The sequence below is a fragment of the Alexandromys fortis genome, unplaced genomic scaffold (genome assembly GCF_014885135.2).
Source record: "Alexandromys fortis isolate MF-2015 unplaced genomic scaffold, M_Fortis_MF-2015_v1.1 scaffold_208, whole genome shotgun sequence".
In the NCBI taxonomy this organism is placed as follows: Eukaryota; Metazoa; Chordata; class Mammalia; order Rodentia; family Cricetidae; genus Alexandromys; species Alexandromys fortis.
This window is the reverse complement of record NW_026068082.1, coordinates 1400320-1415305: the sequence shown is the minus strand read 5'-3', so window position 1 is coordinate 1415305 and position 14986 is coordinate 1400320. Positions and strand designations below refer to the sequence as shown.

The following is a 14986-nucleotide window of genomic DNA, read 5'->3' as shown; positions in this document are numbered from 1 at the left end:
AGCCTTGTTCTTCTGACCCTCCTGCCCCTCTAGTGCTGGAATTATAGGCATGTGCCATCATATCTGGTTTTATACAGTGCCGGGGTCTAACCTGAGGCTTGCGTTTGCCAGTACTCTGGCACCTAGGCTACACCTCCAACCCCTAGTTACAGTTAATAATAAGGAAAAATGACTTCTCAGTGCCAAAGGGAGCAGCACTATTGGGAGATGTTGCCTTGTGGAGTAGGTGTGGTCTTGTTTGAGGAAGTGTGTCACTGTGGAGGTGGGCTTTGAAGTTTCATATATGCTCAAGATACCACCCAGTGTTGTTGTCTACTTCCTGTTGCCTGCAAGATATAGAACTGTCAGCTGCCTCTCCAGCACCATGTCTGCCTACACGCCACCATGTCCCACCATGATGATAGTGGACTGAACCTCTGAACTGTGAGCCACCCCAATCAAATGTTTTCCTCTATAAGAGTTGTCATGGTCATGGTGTCTCTTCACAGCAATAGAAACCTTTACTAAGACATATATTATACTAAGTATAACTCTCAGGAAACATGGGAAGCATAAATACATAAATGCACAGAAAAGTAGACTTACCATGGCCTCCACAATATTTACAAAGTTATGATAAGTAAGCTTTAAAATTTTTTCCTAATTTTTAAAATTTTACTTTCTGTGTATGAGTGTCTTATATGCATGTATGTATGTATATGCACCAGGTATGTATATGATGCCTGAGAAGTCAAGAAGCCATTTGATCTCCTGGAACTAGAATTACAGATGGTTGTACGTCACCATGGACACAGGTGCTGGGACCCAAGCATGGGTTCTCTGCAAGAACGACAACTGTTTTACAAAGCTGAACCATCTCTCCAGCCCCTGTAAGTACTCTGAACAGAGTCCTCAGATTCCTGACATTGTTATAATATTAACATTACATGGGAAATGAATGATGGTAAGATTGCAGCACAGTGGGTGAAGGGTGCAGCTGGAGCTGGAGCTCAGGGGCAGGGTGCTTGTCCAGTGTGAGACTCGGGGACAGGGTGCTTGTCTCTGTGTGAGACTCGGGGACAGGGTGCTTGTCTCAGAGTGAGACTTGGGGACAGGGTGCTTGTCTCCGTGTGAGACTCGGGGACAGGGTGCTTGTCTCAGAGTGAGACTTGGGGACAGGGTGCTTGTCTCCGTGTGAGACTCGGGCGCAGGGTGTTTGTCTCAGTGTGAGCCCCAAGTCCTGCCCCCAGACCTGGGAAAAGAAAACACTCTGACACAAGAATAATAAAATCTTTCAAAAACTTCAGCTACAGGGGGCTGAAGAGATGGCTCAGTGGTAGGGACAGCTGTTGCTCTTCCAGAGGACCCAAGTTTGATTCCCAGTATCCACTCCTAGTGGCTCACAACCATCTGTAACTCCATTTCCAGGGAATCCAATGCTTTATATTCAGGCAAAACACAAACACACACACACACACACACACACACACAGAGAGAGAGAGAGAGAGAGAGAGAGAGAGAGAGAGAGAGAGAGAGAGAGAGAGAGAGTTTTAAATTAAAGATTTCAGCAACAAATAAACTCACCAAGCTGAGACAGTAAATACAGACCAGACTGTGCTGAGGATGCGTGTATCAGGGATGTGGAGCTTGCCATGTTGAGAAAGGTAAACAGGTAAAGCATTTCCTGGAGAAATGTTCCCAGAGTGATTTTTTGTATCCTTATGACCAGGGCCGGCTGCCACTAGGATGTAAGAGGAAATGATTTGCTCCTACTCAGCACTTAGAAACATGCGTCTTTTTACTCCAGAAACTCCCCTCAGTGTGCACGGAGAGAACGCAGAGGTGGCAGTAACCTTCGTAGGTTAATTAATAACCTTACTAGGTTAGTAGGCCTGTCCCCAGTGATCCCTGTGACACCAGCAGCTGAGGACCAGTGTTCAAATACACAAACATGTAGAGGACATTTCATATTTAGTCATAGCAGGAGAACTACTGAGAGTTGATGGAACCTTCAAGGGTGGCCTAGGAAGAAGGATTTAGATTGCAGGGGGCCACCAGTCCTTGAGGGAGGGACCCCAGGAATGTACTTTGGCTCCCCAGCTGTGAAGTGAGGTTGTACTCTGTTGCATGTTCTTCCATGGTGTGTCGCCACAGGTCCAAAGCAACAGAGAACTCATCAGGGACCGAGATCTCCAGAACTGTGAGCCAAATAAAAACCCCTTCTGTCGACCGACATTTCTGCTGCTGTTCAGTCCCAAAGAAACACACAGAGGCTTATAATGATTACAAACTCTTTGGCTGCCATTTTCCCAGAAGAATAAAGAAGCTAACTTGAGAAGCTAACTTGGGTGTAGGGGTTGCATGTTTGATTTCTGCCTCCCTTGGCTTCTTCTTTCCTAAAAGGCAGAAGACTTTCTCTTAGAAACCAGGAAAAGCAGTGGATCATCCATGGAAGGGGCTTTATAACACTCCAAACTCAAACATCTCTCGAGACCAAGTAGAGAATGTAAACAAAAATTGGGGACTATTAGCAACTAGCATGAGCTCTCTATGTCTAAAGGGATTAAGCATGATGTTAATGGTTCCTACAGGGCAAAAATGTGGGTCCTGAAATGTCCAAAAGAAGTTATCAATCTAGAATTTACTGTAAAATATGAATTTTGTTTTAGGTTTATCAATACAGGGTTTCTCTGTATAGCTTTGTTGCCTATCCTGGAACTAGCTCTTATAGACCAGGCTGGTCTTGAAGTCATAGAGATTCGTCTGCCTCTTTCTGCCTCTTAAGTGCTGGGATTAAAGGTGTCACCACCACCACCTGGCAAAATATGAATTTTTAAATGTTCATAGTGGTTCACATTTCTGGGCAAGTGATCCAATAAGCTGCCTGTTAGTGGCCTGCATTGTAGGAAGGAGTGAACGCTCCAATAGTACTGTCTGGGCTTGACTGCTGTGCCGTGAGCAATGTTATCAAAGGTCATGTGACCTGTGCTTTATTCCCTCCCTTTTCTAAAATCAGGACGGAGCTCCCAGGACTGATAGACAGATGAAGACGATGCTGTGGGAAACCCACCTTCCGTTTCCTTCTTTCTCTAATCTCTGATCTCTCCCTCTTTATCCTTGCACAATAAGCCCTCCTTCCACAGCCTTGTTTAAAGCAAACGAAGGAACAGTTTAAAAAAAAAAAAACTCACTTGTCACTCACACGTGTTTGTAGGGAAACTTAGCTTGCTCAGCCTAAAAGGGACAGTGCTGAACCAGCTGTTCATCTGGTCCCACTGACAGCTAGGATATGAAGCAAGCCTGGAGAATTTCTGTCTGTCTTTTCACCGCTGTGTTCTTCAAACAATACGAACATGGGAGCCATATTGGAGCAACACTATTTCCAAAATTAAATTCAGGCAATATATTCACTGGTGGTCCTGACTAGGAAGCCAAGTGAAGACCCTGACCCAGCAGAGAAATCCTCCAGCATACCCTCTCAGGTTTTCAAAAGGGAAGGAGGGGGAACATAACTAAAAGAGAAGCGGAGAGTGAGGTGTTCCAGGCCCGTAACATTACAAGGCTGAAGCTCAAAACAAGCCTGAGACTCACAGAAACTGCTCAGAAGCAGCAGAAACTGCTTTGTGCAAGTGTATTGGGAACAGGAAGAAGAGGGAAGAGCCAGGGTCAGTGCTTGGAGCGGATGGTGTAATGTTAGCAGATGACAGACAGACAGCAGAGTTACCCAAGTCCTACTTAGCTTCCATCATCTCTGTCTCCAAGAGGAATCTTCAAAGGGGATCAGGTAGTATAAACATGGTGAGGAGGAAATGGCAGTCCTGGGTGTGAAGCTTCACGGAAAATGAATACCCACCTTGGGTCTGGGATAGATTCCTGGAGATGGAAGAAACTTGGAGAGTTAATCACAGAGCCGCAGTCAGGGATTTTGCAGGAGTCTTGGTATTCATGCCAAAGAGTAGTGATGGGCAACTGTCCGAGTTGTCAAAAGCAAGGAATGTGTAGGTTAGGGAAAGACTGCACTGCCGAGCTCAGCTTTGATCCACAGCAAACTCTAACCTGCATTATTAAAGAGATTGTGATCGCTTAGAAAAGGAAGTGGTGTCTCAAGCAGCCAGAGCAAGCCATGTAGACAAACCACACCATGCTATCATGGTCTCGTATTTCTCTCTTTTGAAAAATATCCAAAACTCACAAGATTGTTGTTAGCGAGCCTCTCAGCAAGGCTGTGGACAAAACACTTTATAAACCAGGTAGCTAGAGACCGAGGGACCTACTGGTTGAAGGCCTCGATTAACAAAACCACTGTACCCAGGAAGCCAACAGACAGAGTCGCACTAACTCAGAGAGGGCCCAAACAGGATGCCACCAGCCCTTGTTTGGGCCCAGTGACACACACAGTGTGCCAGCTTGTACGTGGACTGACAGAAAGCAAGGAAGACTCACTAAGATGTCGCCGGCGGTCGAGGCGGGATGGGCTTTCACCAACAAGAAGCCACAAGACACACAGCAGGATGTAATGGGAGGGAAACAAAGGTTCTTTATTCCAGTTAAAAAGGAAAACTTTGAAAAAGCTCAGTTCTTTGAAGCACTGAAGCAAGACAACATGAGAACGTCTTAGGAGTTTTAGTTAAGAAAAGCTCGGCGTGACCAAAGGAGCAGTTCTTGGTACAGACACAAGACAAATGGACAAACAAACAAACAAAGATGAGCAAACCTTCACGTTTCAGAGGAATTTGTTCAGAGCAAGCGTGGCGAGACAGAGGCTATTGTTGGCCTTGTCGGCGCCCGAGCATCACGGCTTGTTATGGGTACCACGTTTCTCCTGCACTGTCAATTTTTTTAGTCATGAAAGAAAAAGACAGTCACCATCACAAAGGGAAGAGTGGTAGAAAGAAGAAAAAACTTACTTGGCATTCACCTCATAGGCAATTGTTCTCATCTTGATATATGTCCCTGAAGTCTTTTTTTTTTTTTTCATACTTCAAGGAGCTACATGGAAAGACTTATATAAAGTGAGGTTTGGGCATTTATATCCTGCACTAATGAAACTGCCACTGGGGCTGTGGGTATAGCTCAGAATAGAGAGGTCGCTTGGCACATGCAAGACCCTGGAGCTGATTCCCTTGCATTGTAAAATAAATAAGTAAATAAACCTATGAATCATTAGATAATGAATATTTCCCATGTCAGCATATAGTCTTTGAAAACATGGCTTTGTTAGGTATGTATTACACTATGATACGAACAGGCTTGGTTTCAAATGCCTCTCTGTCTTGAGTATTTAGACTTCCTCCACTGAGAGGTGGCGGTGGCAAGATGTCACGCTGATTTTAACAGGATACTGACAAAATAGTGGGCATCCCAGGAAAAACACTGGATTAGTGAATTGTCCCAGAAATCATGTCACAAGAGGGGCGGTTCCAAACCCTGTGAAGGCTGATTCCAGAGAGGAGCCCTGACAGCTGTCCACCAACTCCCAGAATGCCGTCAATGGGAACGAGAGTGAATTCATTTCGGGTAGCCCCAGCAGGTCAAACTAAGAGCAGAGGAGGGCTTGGAGGGAGTCTGATTTCAGCCCCAGGGATGACAAATCCCTGCAGCCCACCAGCAGAATGAGCAGCATTATGAGGGAGGAAGGGCACAATCCTGGAAAATGAACAGCTGGAGAAAAGACAGCTGTCTGCGTCAAGAATGTGTGAAGAAATTCCTATATTCCTTCTAACCGCAAGACACGGTGTGTCTTTCTGAGTTAAATAGAGGTCATGAGGAATGTATCACTGGCAAATAGCAAAGAAGCCAATGTCGTTCATTGTACTGTTGGTATAAGTAAACATTGGGTTTCACAGATACAAGACCTATCCTTTAATTCTTTTCTTTTTAAAATTTCTTTTATTTTTTTTAAAAGAAAATAAACTATCCTTTTCCATTTTTCTTTGGTTCCCACTTCCTCCCCTCCCCTCATTCCCACCCTCCACCCTTATCAGGCTGGCTTCTGATTCACAGAGATCCACTTGCCTCTGCCTCCCTCCCAAGTTCTGGGATTAAAGGTGTATACCAACCATACCTGGCTAATTTTCTGTTTGTTTTGAAGATAATTTAATTCTTATAGAAGTTTTGGGAGATAGGAGTGGACATTATAATGGACTTTTATAGATGTGAAATTTGAGGCTCAAGGAGGGCATGCGGACTCACCAGGTCAAATCTCTTGCTCGGAAAGCCCAACTACTTGACTTTGAACCCAGGAATCCACATAAAATGGTGGGTCCAATGGTTTGCATCAGTAATCCTAGAGTTGCCACAGTGAGCTGGGAAGTGGAGACAGAATCGCCTGGAAACTCACAGGTCAGTCAGCCTGGAGGGCACAGAGGGAACAAGAGAGATTCTGCCTCGAGGAAGTAGAAAAATAGACAGATTCCTAAAACTTGTTCTCTGCTCTCCACACTTGCTGTAACGTGTGTGCACGTGCACACACACATCCCAGATATATATGTATATATGCATATACATATATAATTATTATATAATTATATAATATGTATTATAATTAACTAATTAATTATAAAGAAATTTTAGCCCCAAAGTCCTGAGCAAAGTGGCAAACCCCAGCCCTCAAGCCCTTCTTCCTAGCACCTTCCACGATGGCCACCGCTCCTCCAGCCTCTCTGAGTTCCCAGGCTATCGGTCATGAGCCAACATGCGCAGTTTCTTTGTCCTTTTTACTGGGTGTATTCAGAATCCATTCAGGTAGGTTCTTAAGCCCTCGAGGGCAGGATTATCTGTTATTTTGCTTTTGTATCCTATCCTCTTGTGGTCCAACAATCTGTATAAAAGGCAGATCTGGTCCTGCCAAGCCTTCTGTTTTAAATTCTTCCTGACTTCTCCATCCCTCCCACAGTGACTCTTAACCCAGTTGCATGGGAGCTGGGGACAAGAGATTAGTGCCCATTACCAAATCCTGGGAGGAAATGAGGCAGTGGTAGCCATCACTGAAGAGAATAAGTGAAGTGGCTGCTTCCTGAAGGCATTTCTTCTTGGGCAGGGATCCCTTGGCTGTTCTAGAACTCAGTCTTTGGGCGAACACATTATTTTGAAGTTTGGAAAAAGTGCATGAAATATTTTATTCTGATCAAATAAGTCATAAATTTGGTTATTGTGCCTCTTTGAGAAATTCTCCCAGTTAGCTTTCTGCTGCTATAATTAAACACGGACCAGAAGCAACTCAGGGAGGAAGGGGGTTTGTTTCCTCTTCACAGGTTTCAGCCCACCTTCAAGGGAAGCCGAGGCTTAAGGCACGAGCTGGAAACAGTAAATATGGAGAAAGTCTACTTCCTGGTTGCTCCTAGATTTACATTTAGCTACTTTATATAGTTCAGGCAAACTGCCTAGGGATGCATCCACTTGAATAAAATGTTTCCTGTAAAACTGCATGAATATGACAGATCCCTGTGAAGATAGCTCTACATGAAGTCCTACCTACTGGGAGGAGACCTGGGGATGAAAACCATGCTGGAGAGATTGAGGAGAACACTGGAGACAGCCTGAAGGTTTGAGTTGCCAAATAGACCAACCTTGGGCCCACCCAAGTTAAACTTCCTGCTGTGTAAACAAAGGTGTTTACCTTTACATATTTGCTTGTGTGCATGCATGTGCATGTATTTAGAGACTAGGGGACAACTTGGGCAACCAATTCTCTGCTTTCACCATGTGGCTTCCGGAACTTGAACTCAAGTCATCAGGCTTGGTGGCTTCGGAGGCATCAGGCTGTGAGTATATTAGTGATTGATTGATTAATAAGTCTTGCATTGATTGAGATGGAACTCAGGACCTCATGAATGCCAAGAAAATGCTCTATTTCTAGACCTAAAAATGTTCTTTTAAGACATTTCTTGTTGAATTTAATTTACATGTAAACCATTCTAATTAACATATCAGATATTTTTCATATGCCATCGTGTGTTTATATAGACATTTTGTGCATTTTTATAATTAAGACATTTTACTCTATATTTGTAATTGTTCTTTTTGGAGATGACATAAACTGTTAATTTTGTTGTTGGTCTAGGATTAAGTTTGTGAAGTCCGTTGTATGTTGAATTCTAATTGGTCTTAATAAAAATCCAGAGTCAGATATCAGGGTAAATGCTGAAACATAAGAGAAGTAAAGGAACCATCCATTAGATAGACATTTTACCTCTACCAAATCCTCAGACTTGAAGGGGGCAAGATCCTGTGTCCTCGAATCTTCAGATTGATTGCAATGCACTTCTGTCTTCTCCTACTTTATATTCCTCTCTCCATCCAGATTTATTCCTTCCTGTCTCCACCTTCCTAATGTTTGGATTAAAGGCACGTGACTCCCAAGTACTGGGATCAAAGATGTGAGTCATTACTGCCTAGATTTGTTTCTCTTTTAGACTCAATCAATCTTGTATAGCCCAGGATGGTCTTAAACTTATAGAGATCCATCTGCCTCTGCCAAAAGCAGTCTACAGATTCAATGCAATGCCCATCAAAATCCCAGCAAAATACTTCATAGACCTTGAAAGAACAATACTCAACTTCATATGGAAAAGCAAAAAACCCAGGATAGCCAAAACAATCCTGTACAATAAAGGAACTTCTGGAGGCATCACCATCCTTGACTTTAAACTCTACTACAGAGCTATAGTACTGAAAACAGCCTGGTATTGGCATAAGAACAGACAGAAGGACCAATGGAACTGAATCAAAAACCCGGATATTAATCCACACTTCTTCGAACACCTGATTTTTGACAAAGACACAAAAAAAATCAAATGGGAAAAAAAGCATATTTAACAAATGGTGCTGGCATAACTGGATATCAACATGTACAAGAATGAAAATAGACCCAAATCTATCACCATGCACAAAACTCAAGTCCAGATGGATCAAAGACCTCAACATAAAGCCAACCACATAGAACCTTATAGAAGAGAAAGTGGGAAGTACACTTGAATGCATTGGCCCAGGAGACCACTTCCTAAATATAACCCCAGCAGCACAGACACTGAGAGAAACAATTAATAAATGGGACCTCCTGAAATTTAAAAGCTTCTGTAAAGCAAAGGACACCGTCAACAAGACAAAACAACAGCCTACAGAATAGAAAAAGATCTTCACTAACCCCAAGTGCTGGGATTAAAGGTGTACGCCACCACCACCCAGCCAAAAATTCTATAATCTTTATATGTTGCATGCAGGAGTTTTTATGAGTCTAATGAATAAAGTTATGAATACTTTCTTCAAATATTATAGATTGTTTAGTTTGGATTTTCTGATAGAGAAGTGCCAGTATATTTTGTATAAAATTATCCATTTTTTAATATCATTAAAAGTATGTTGTTAGGCACACGCAATATCATGATTGCTTCGTGAACTTGAAGGATCTCTTTTTTATTACCTGGCATTTCACTTTTTCTCTGTCCTTTTAGCTAAATTACATTTTGTCAAATATTAATGTTACTGCCCAACATTGGAATTTTTTTCTCACCCTTGATCTTAAGCCTTTGACTTCATGCTTCCCCAGTAGGCAGTTCTGGTCAGATGCATGGTTGGGTCTTGCTCACTGGGTTAGATGATCCCTGTCTCAATCATTAGCAGGCACTCTTCATGTTGACTGAGGTTTTCTGTCCTGCCTGGTTCCTGCAGTCATTAAGTCCCAAAGAAATCACACAGAGGTCTACATTAACTATAAACGATTGACCCATTAGCTCAGGCTTCTTATTAACTCTTATAACTTATATTAGCCCATTATTCTAGTATATGTTAGCCATATGGCTTGGTACCTTTTTCAGTGAGGCAGTCATATCTTGCTTCTTCTGTGTCTGTGTGGGACTGAAGAGCAATGGGCTTCCTCCTTCCCAGAATTCTCCTGTTCTCATTGACCTGCCTCTACTTCCTGTCTGGTTGTTCCACCTATACTTCCTGCTGCTACTGGCCAGTCAGCGTTTATTTAAAATATAATTGACAGAATATAGACCATTATCCCACACCATCTTCCTGACCCTCGTGTGGTTTGCCACACAGATTCATCCCAATCCCTACATGTGCTTCCTTTGACATGTGACTGTCATATGCTTCTCATCAATAAAATAGTGTCTCCCTTGTTGAAATAGGAGTGGCAGGGCTGCGTCCCCAGCACCCCAGCCGCCTGCTAGCTTATGCCCAAAATAACAACACACAAACTGTATTTACTTAAAGACTGCTTGACCCATTTCTATCTAGCCTCTTCTCGGCTAACTCTCGCACCTGGACTAGCCCATTTCTAGTAATGTGTGTAAGCACCCCAAGGTACGCTTACCGGGAAGATTCTAGCCTCCGTCCATCCTGGTCTCTGCTCCAGAGAGCAGAGCTGTTGGGTCTCTCCGGGAGCAGAGCAGAGTCTGACCTCACTTCCTCTTCCGCCCAGCATCCTATTCTGTTTACTCCTCCCACCTATGTTCTAACCAATAAAATGGGCCAAGCCAGTTTCTTTATTAGCCAATGACCTTCCTCCATCACTCCCTCATTTAATCTGCTCTTGTCTGCAAGACTTCCTTTGTCCAGTGGTCATTGGTACAATTCCAGCAGAGGCCTTATCAGTGCTTGGCACTTGATATTCTCTCTCTCTGTCTCTCTGTCTGTCTGTCTCTCTGTCTCTCTCTATCTGTCTCTCTCTGTCTCTCTGTCTCTCTCTCTCTGTCTCTTTCTCTCTCGTGGGTCCCCTTCTACCAGCAGCTTGAGAATATATTTCTGAACTGTGCTTGTGCTGAACATGTACATGTACTTTTTATTTTTAATTTTTCTTTAATTTTTTATGTGTATGAGTGCTTTGCCTGAATGTATGTCTGTGCACCACATGTGTGCCAGTGCCCACAGAGGTCAGAAGAGGGTGTTGAACCCCCTGGAACTAGAGTTAGAGATGATTGTGAACTGCCAAGTGAGTGCTTGGAGTTGAACCAAGATTCCCTGCAAGAGCGACAAGTACTATTAACCTCCGAGCCATAGCTCCAGCCCCTACATATTTTCTTGTCTTGATACCTAGAACAAAGCAAACAACAATTATTTCCAACAGTATTCACATTGTACCATGCACAATCTAGGGATGATTTCATGTATTTAGGGGGCTATAAAAACACTACACTGTTTTACAGAGGAATTTAAGCACCCCACAGGTCTTGGTATCTATAGACACTCCTAGCAGCTACCCCATAGAGGGATCCTCAGGGATGACTCCATTTACCCGTGCTGTGTCCTCACCAGACAGCTCTCCTACTGTATATTTTATCTTTAAGCCCTTCATCAAAAGTCATTGCAGCCAGGAAGCTTCTTCGTATAAGCTTGTTTACTTCTTCTGAGGGCAAGAGAGTACTATTAAATACTGCCATACAGCACTTCTCCTAGTCTGCTCTGTTAATTTTTTCTATTGCTTGTGTCATCAAGCTTTAAGTTTCAGTTTTTGATTTCTCCCCAACTGGGCTGAGAGATTCCTGAAGCCAACTTCCATTCAATCTCTATCCACATAACTGGAGGTCAGTAAGGGACCTAGTGCAAGCTAGGCACTCAGTGTACACGTACTGCGTGAATGAATGAATGAATGAATATACAGACATACATGGGAAATAGAGAGAACACATGCTTTATTGCCATGTTGTTGTCTCCACGGTAACAGTCGTTATTTATATTTTTGCTAACGTGCTGTACGTACCCATTGCTCTTAGAAATGAGGATACCGCCGTGGACACGGTTTTCCCCACGTGAAGCTTCTCTCACCATCTGGACAGTAAACTACCAGCAACACCAGGTGAGATATCCCAAGACACCCTTTGTAGAATTGCGGTGTTTGTAACTGAGAAGGAGCAAGAGCCACAAGAGTCGCATTTCCCTCCTCTGTCTCACGGTGCTCCACGCGCCATAGACGAGCAGATGGGGTGTCGGCACCAGCGCTCTTCTCTTGCTAAAAGTTAGAAATATGATGAAAAAAAAGACTCAGTTGCTTCAAATTTCAGTGCGCTTAGTAGCTTTTATTCTAATAAAATCCCAGGTGTGTCTATCCATAGACTAGATTTTGATCTCAGGAAGGGGAGAGCTACTTTTTAGTCTATGTTTGACAAAGAGAAGGTCGGCTGTTGAGGAAAATGGTAGCCGGTGGTGTGTTGTGTAAGCAGCAATGTGTTCCCAGTTGTCCAACTTTTCTGGAATCCTTCAGGCTACTTTTTCTTCAAAAACAAAAGAAGCAAACGGTGCCACAGTGGCCTGGGACAGACAGGATTTTCATCCTCAGAGAGTGACCTGAGCCTTCTGTTCCTCCAGCTCAGTAGCATGGTCATGGTGAAGACCAAAGACAACTAAGTAGGATTGTTGTTCTAAAAACATCTTAATTTCATCTTGAATGTGTATGTCTTCTGGGGAGAGAAACTAATACAAACAAGTAATTATATAAAGAAGCAGAAACCTCAAACTACAGCCTCCTTCTGGTGCCTGTCTGTATACCTGTGTCTCCCTTCCCATGTCTATGTGGATCTGAGGACAATTTATCCTTGTCCTCTTCTGTGACCATTGTTTTCTGTGGCATCCTGTGGCTTTCCACCTAACCCTTCCTGCCTGCCCTCTCACTGGGTGATACCACTACCTGGGCATTCTTCTTGCTCTCACTGGGTGATGCCACTACCCTGGGCATGCTTCTTGTTCTATCGTTTACTTTGGTGTCACCACAATCACCCGATAAGAACAACTTGAAAAGGAAAAGGTTTGTTTGAGCTTGCAGTTTCAGAGGATATTGGTCCATTGTGTGGGGCAGCTCAGTTTACAGGGACAGGAAGGCATGGTAGAGGCTCCTCAGAGCACAGTGAACCAGGAAACCAGAAGATAGTCAGCCTGGGTCACAGGAATTGGCTGAGAGAGCAGACCCTCAAAGATAGGCTCCCAGCGCCTTAGTTCCAGCAGCTAGCTCTCACCTCCTCACTTCCCCAGACTCCCAAAACATCCTCACCAGCCAGGGAAACAGTGCTCAAAATGTGAAGGAATCATTTTAGTCTCAAACTGCAATAGTCTGTACTTCCTTTGCTGGGCCTCTGGTCACTGTCATTAGGCAGTAAATAGTGTGTTGATTGCTTAAAGAGCTGAGTGTGTCCTTGCATCTTCTCAGTATCCAGGAGAACCTGCGCTTCACAGAGTGGTGGGTGACAATATTTCCGTCTCCTCTAAAACATGAGATTCAACTGATGGAATGATGGCCTCCGGAACAATAGGACTGACCTTGGAGATGACACCCAAAGCGACTGTAAGACCACTGTTATGCTACTTCCCCAAGCTCCATCACAGGGCTGTGTCCTCCTAGAAAAAGAAGATGCAGTCTCTCCCTCTTAAAGCACATCTGCAGACAGGACCTTGTACTGTTTTTGTATACATCGTGAACAGTTTGGGATGTGCACATCTCTGGTAATTCTTAGGTCTGGATTCTGAGGCTTTCTTGGGGAGACTAGAAAAAGAATAGATGAGCAAATATTTTGGCAAAACCTTGTTTTCAGCCCTCCTGAGTTATCTCTTTCATAACCTGCTCCCTGGCATTCAGGGTGGGATTTGCCTGACAGTGGGAAGCTGGGTTCTAGTCTTGGGCTCTCTCAGGGATGATCCTAAGCCTTGGGAGAGAGCAGTGACCCCAGATGCAGGAGGCCTTCTGGGGACAGGCATCTATGACATAGCCATTAGCGGTCTCATCGGTGCTACCAAACCACTAAGCCACCCAGCGGCACTGCTCTGTAAACAAACCACTCACTAAAAGCAAACCTATTCATTTAACTATCACTAGAAAGTGTCTAGAACATTCGCACTCTTCCCCATTTCTTCCTCTTCCCATATGCCAGTCACAAATTAGGAGATGTTTTTAGCATATACTTTGTGATAGAAAAGACAATAAATAAACAAAAACTTGTACATTCTTTGGTTCATACAATGAGAAAAAGGTCACACCAATGCCTCTCTCCCTGTAAACCACTCTGGACTTTTGGCTCCTCCTGCTCAGGATTAATATATATGTATTTAAAATATTTACATATTACACACACATATATATATTATATATATAATGTGTATGAGTGTCTTATTGTACATCTGTACCACTTATGTGCCTAGTATCCTTGGAGGCCAGAAGAGAGCATCAAATCTATTAGAACTAGAGTAACAAACTGCTGTAAGCCTCTACGTGGGTACTAGGTATTGACCCCAGGTCCTCCACAGGAACAGCTGGTGTCTTAATCATTGAGCCATCTCTCTAGCTCCAGCTGCTTCTCAGGATTCTTAAAAGTCCTGTCATTGCTAGGTGGTAGTGGCACACCCCTTTAATCCCAGCACTTGGGAGGAAGAGGTAGGCTGCTCTCTGAGTTCAAATCCAGCCTGGACTACAGAGTGAGTTTCAGGACAGTCAGGACAACACAGGGAGATCCTGTCTCAAGAAAACAAACCAACAATTAAAAAAAAATCATGTCATCTTGTTCTCCTTTTTATTTTGAATGAACAATTCTCCAGGGTTTCCCTTGGCTCCTTCCCAGGTCTTAACAAAGGACGCTATGGTCATAACCTTCAGTTCATCTTTGGACAAGGTTCTCATTATTCTCCAAGTTTAATATTTCTCAGAGCCTTGTTCATCCATGTGATTTCTATCTGGAAAAACAGGAAGTTTTCAAACTCTGAAAACCTGCTTCCTTTGTTTTTATAGTCTCTAGTTTGAACTAGCCCCCTGACTAGCAAGAAGCACCAGAATTCCCTGTAGCCCTTCCTGGAGATCTCCTTACATATATTACCCTGTCTGTTGGAAGTGGCTTCTACTTCCCATGTGACTGTAGGAAAGTGTGCTGCCAAACTTTCTGCTGCTTCATTACAGATCTTCCTCTTTCCAGTTTCCAGAAGCATCTTTTCGTGTGTTTCTTCAGTGCCTGACAGACAGTCTTCTTAAGATGTAGGACACGCCTTTAATCCCAGCACTCGGGAGGCAGAGGCAGGCAAATCT

At 43.6% G+C, this 14986-nt stretch overlaps 1 long non-coding RNA gene across 1 annotated transcript; it reads left to right on the top strand.

Annotated features, from left to right (window-relative positions):
* The first annotated feature begins 736 nt into the window (after positions 1 to 736).
* Positions 737 to 13838, top strand: LOC126488514 (uncharacterized). Its single transcript, XR_007588724.1, has 3 exons — positions 737 to 869; positions 11700 to 11782; positions 13127 to 13838. It is a non-coding gene; the product is annotated as an uncharacterized lncRNA (long non-coding RNA).
* The last annotated feature ends 1148 nt before the right edge of the window (positions 13839 to 14986 follow it).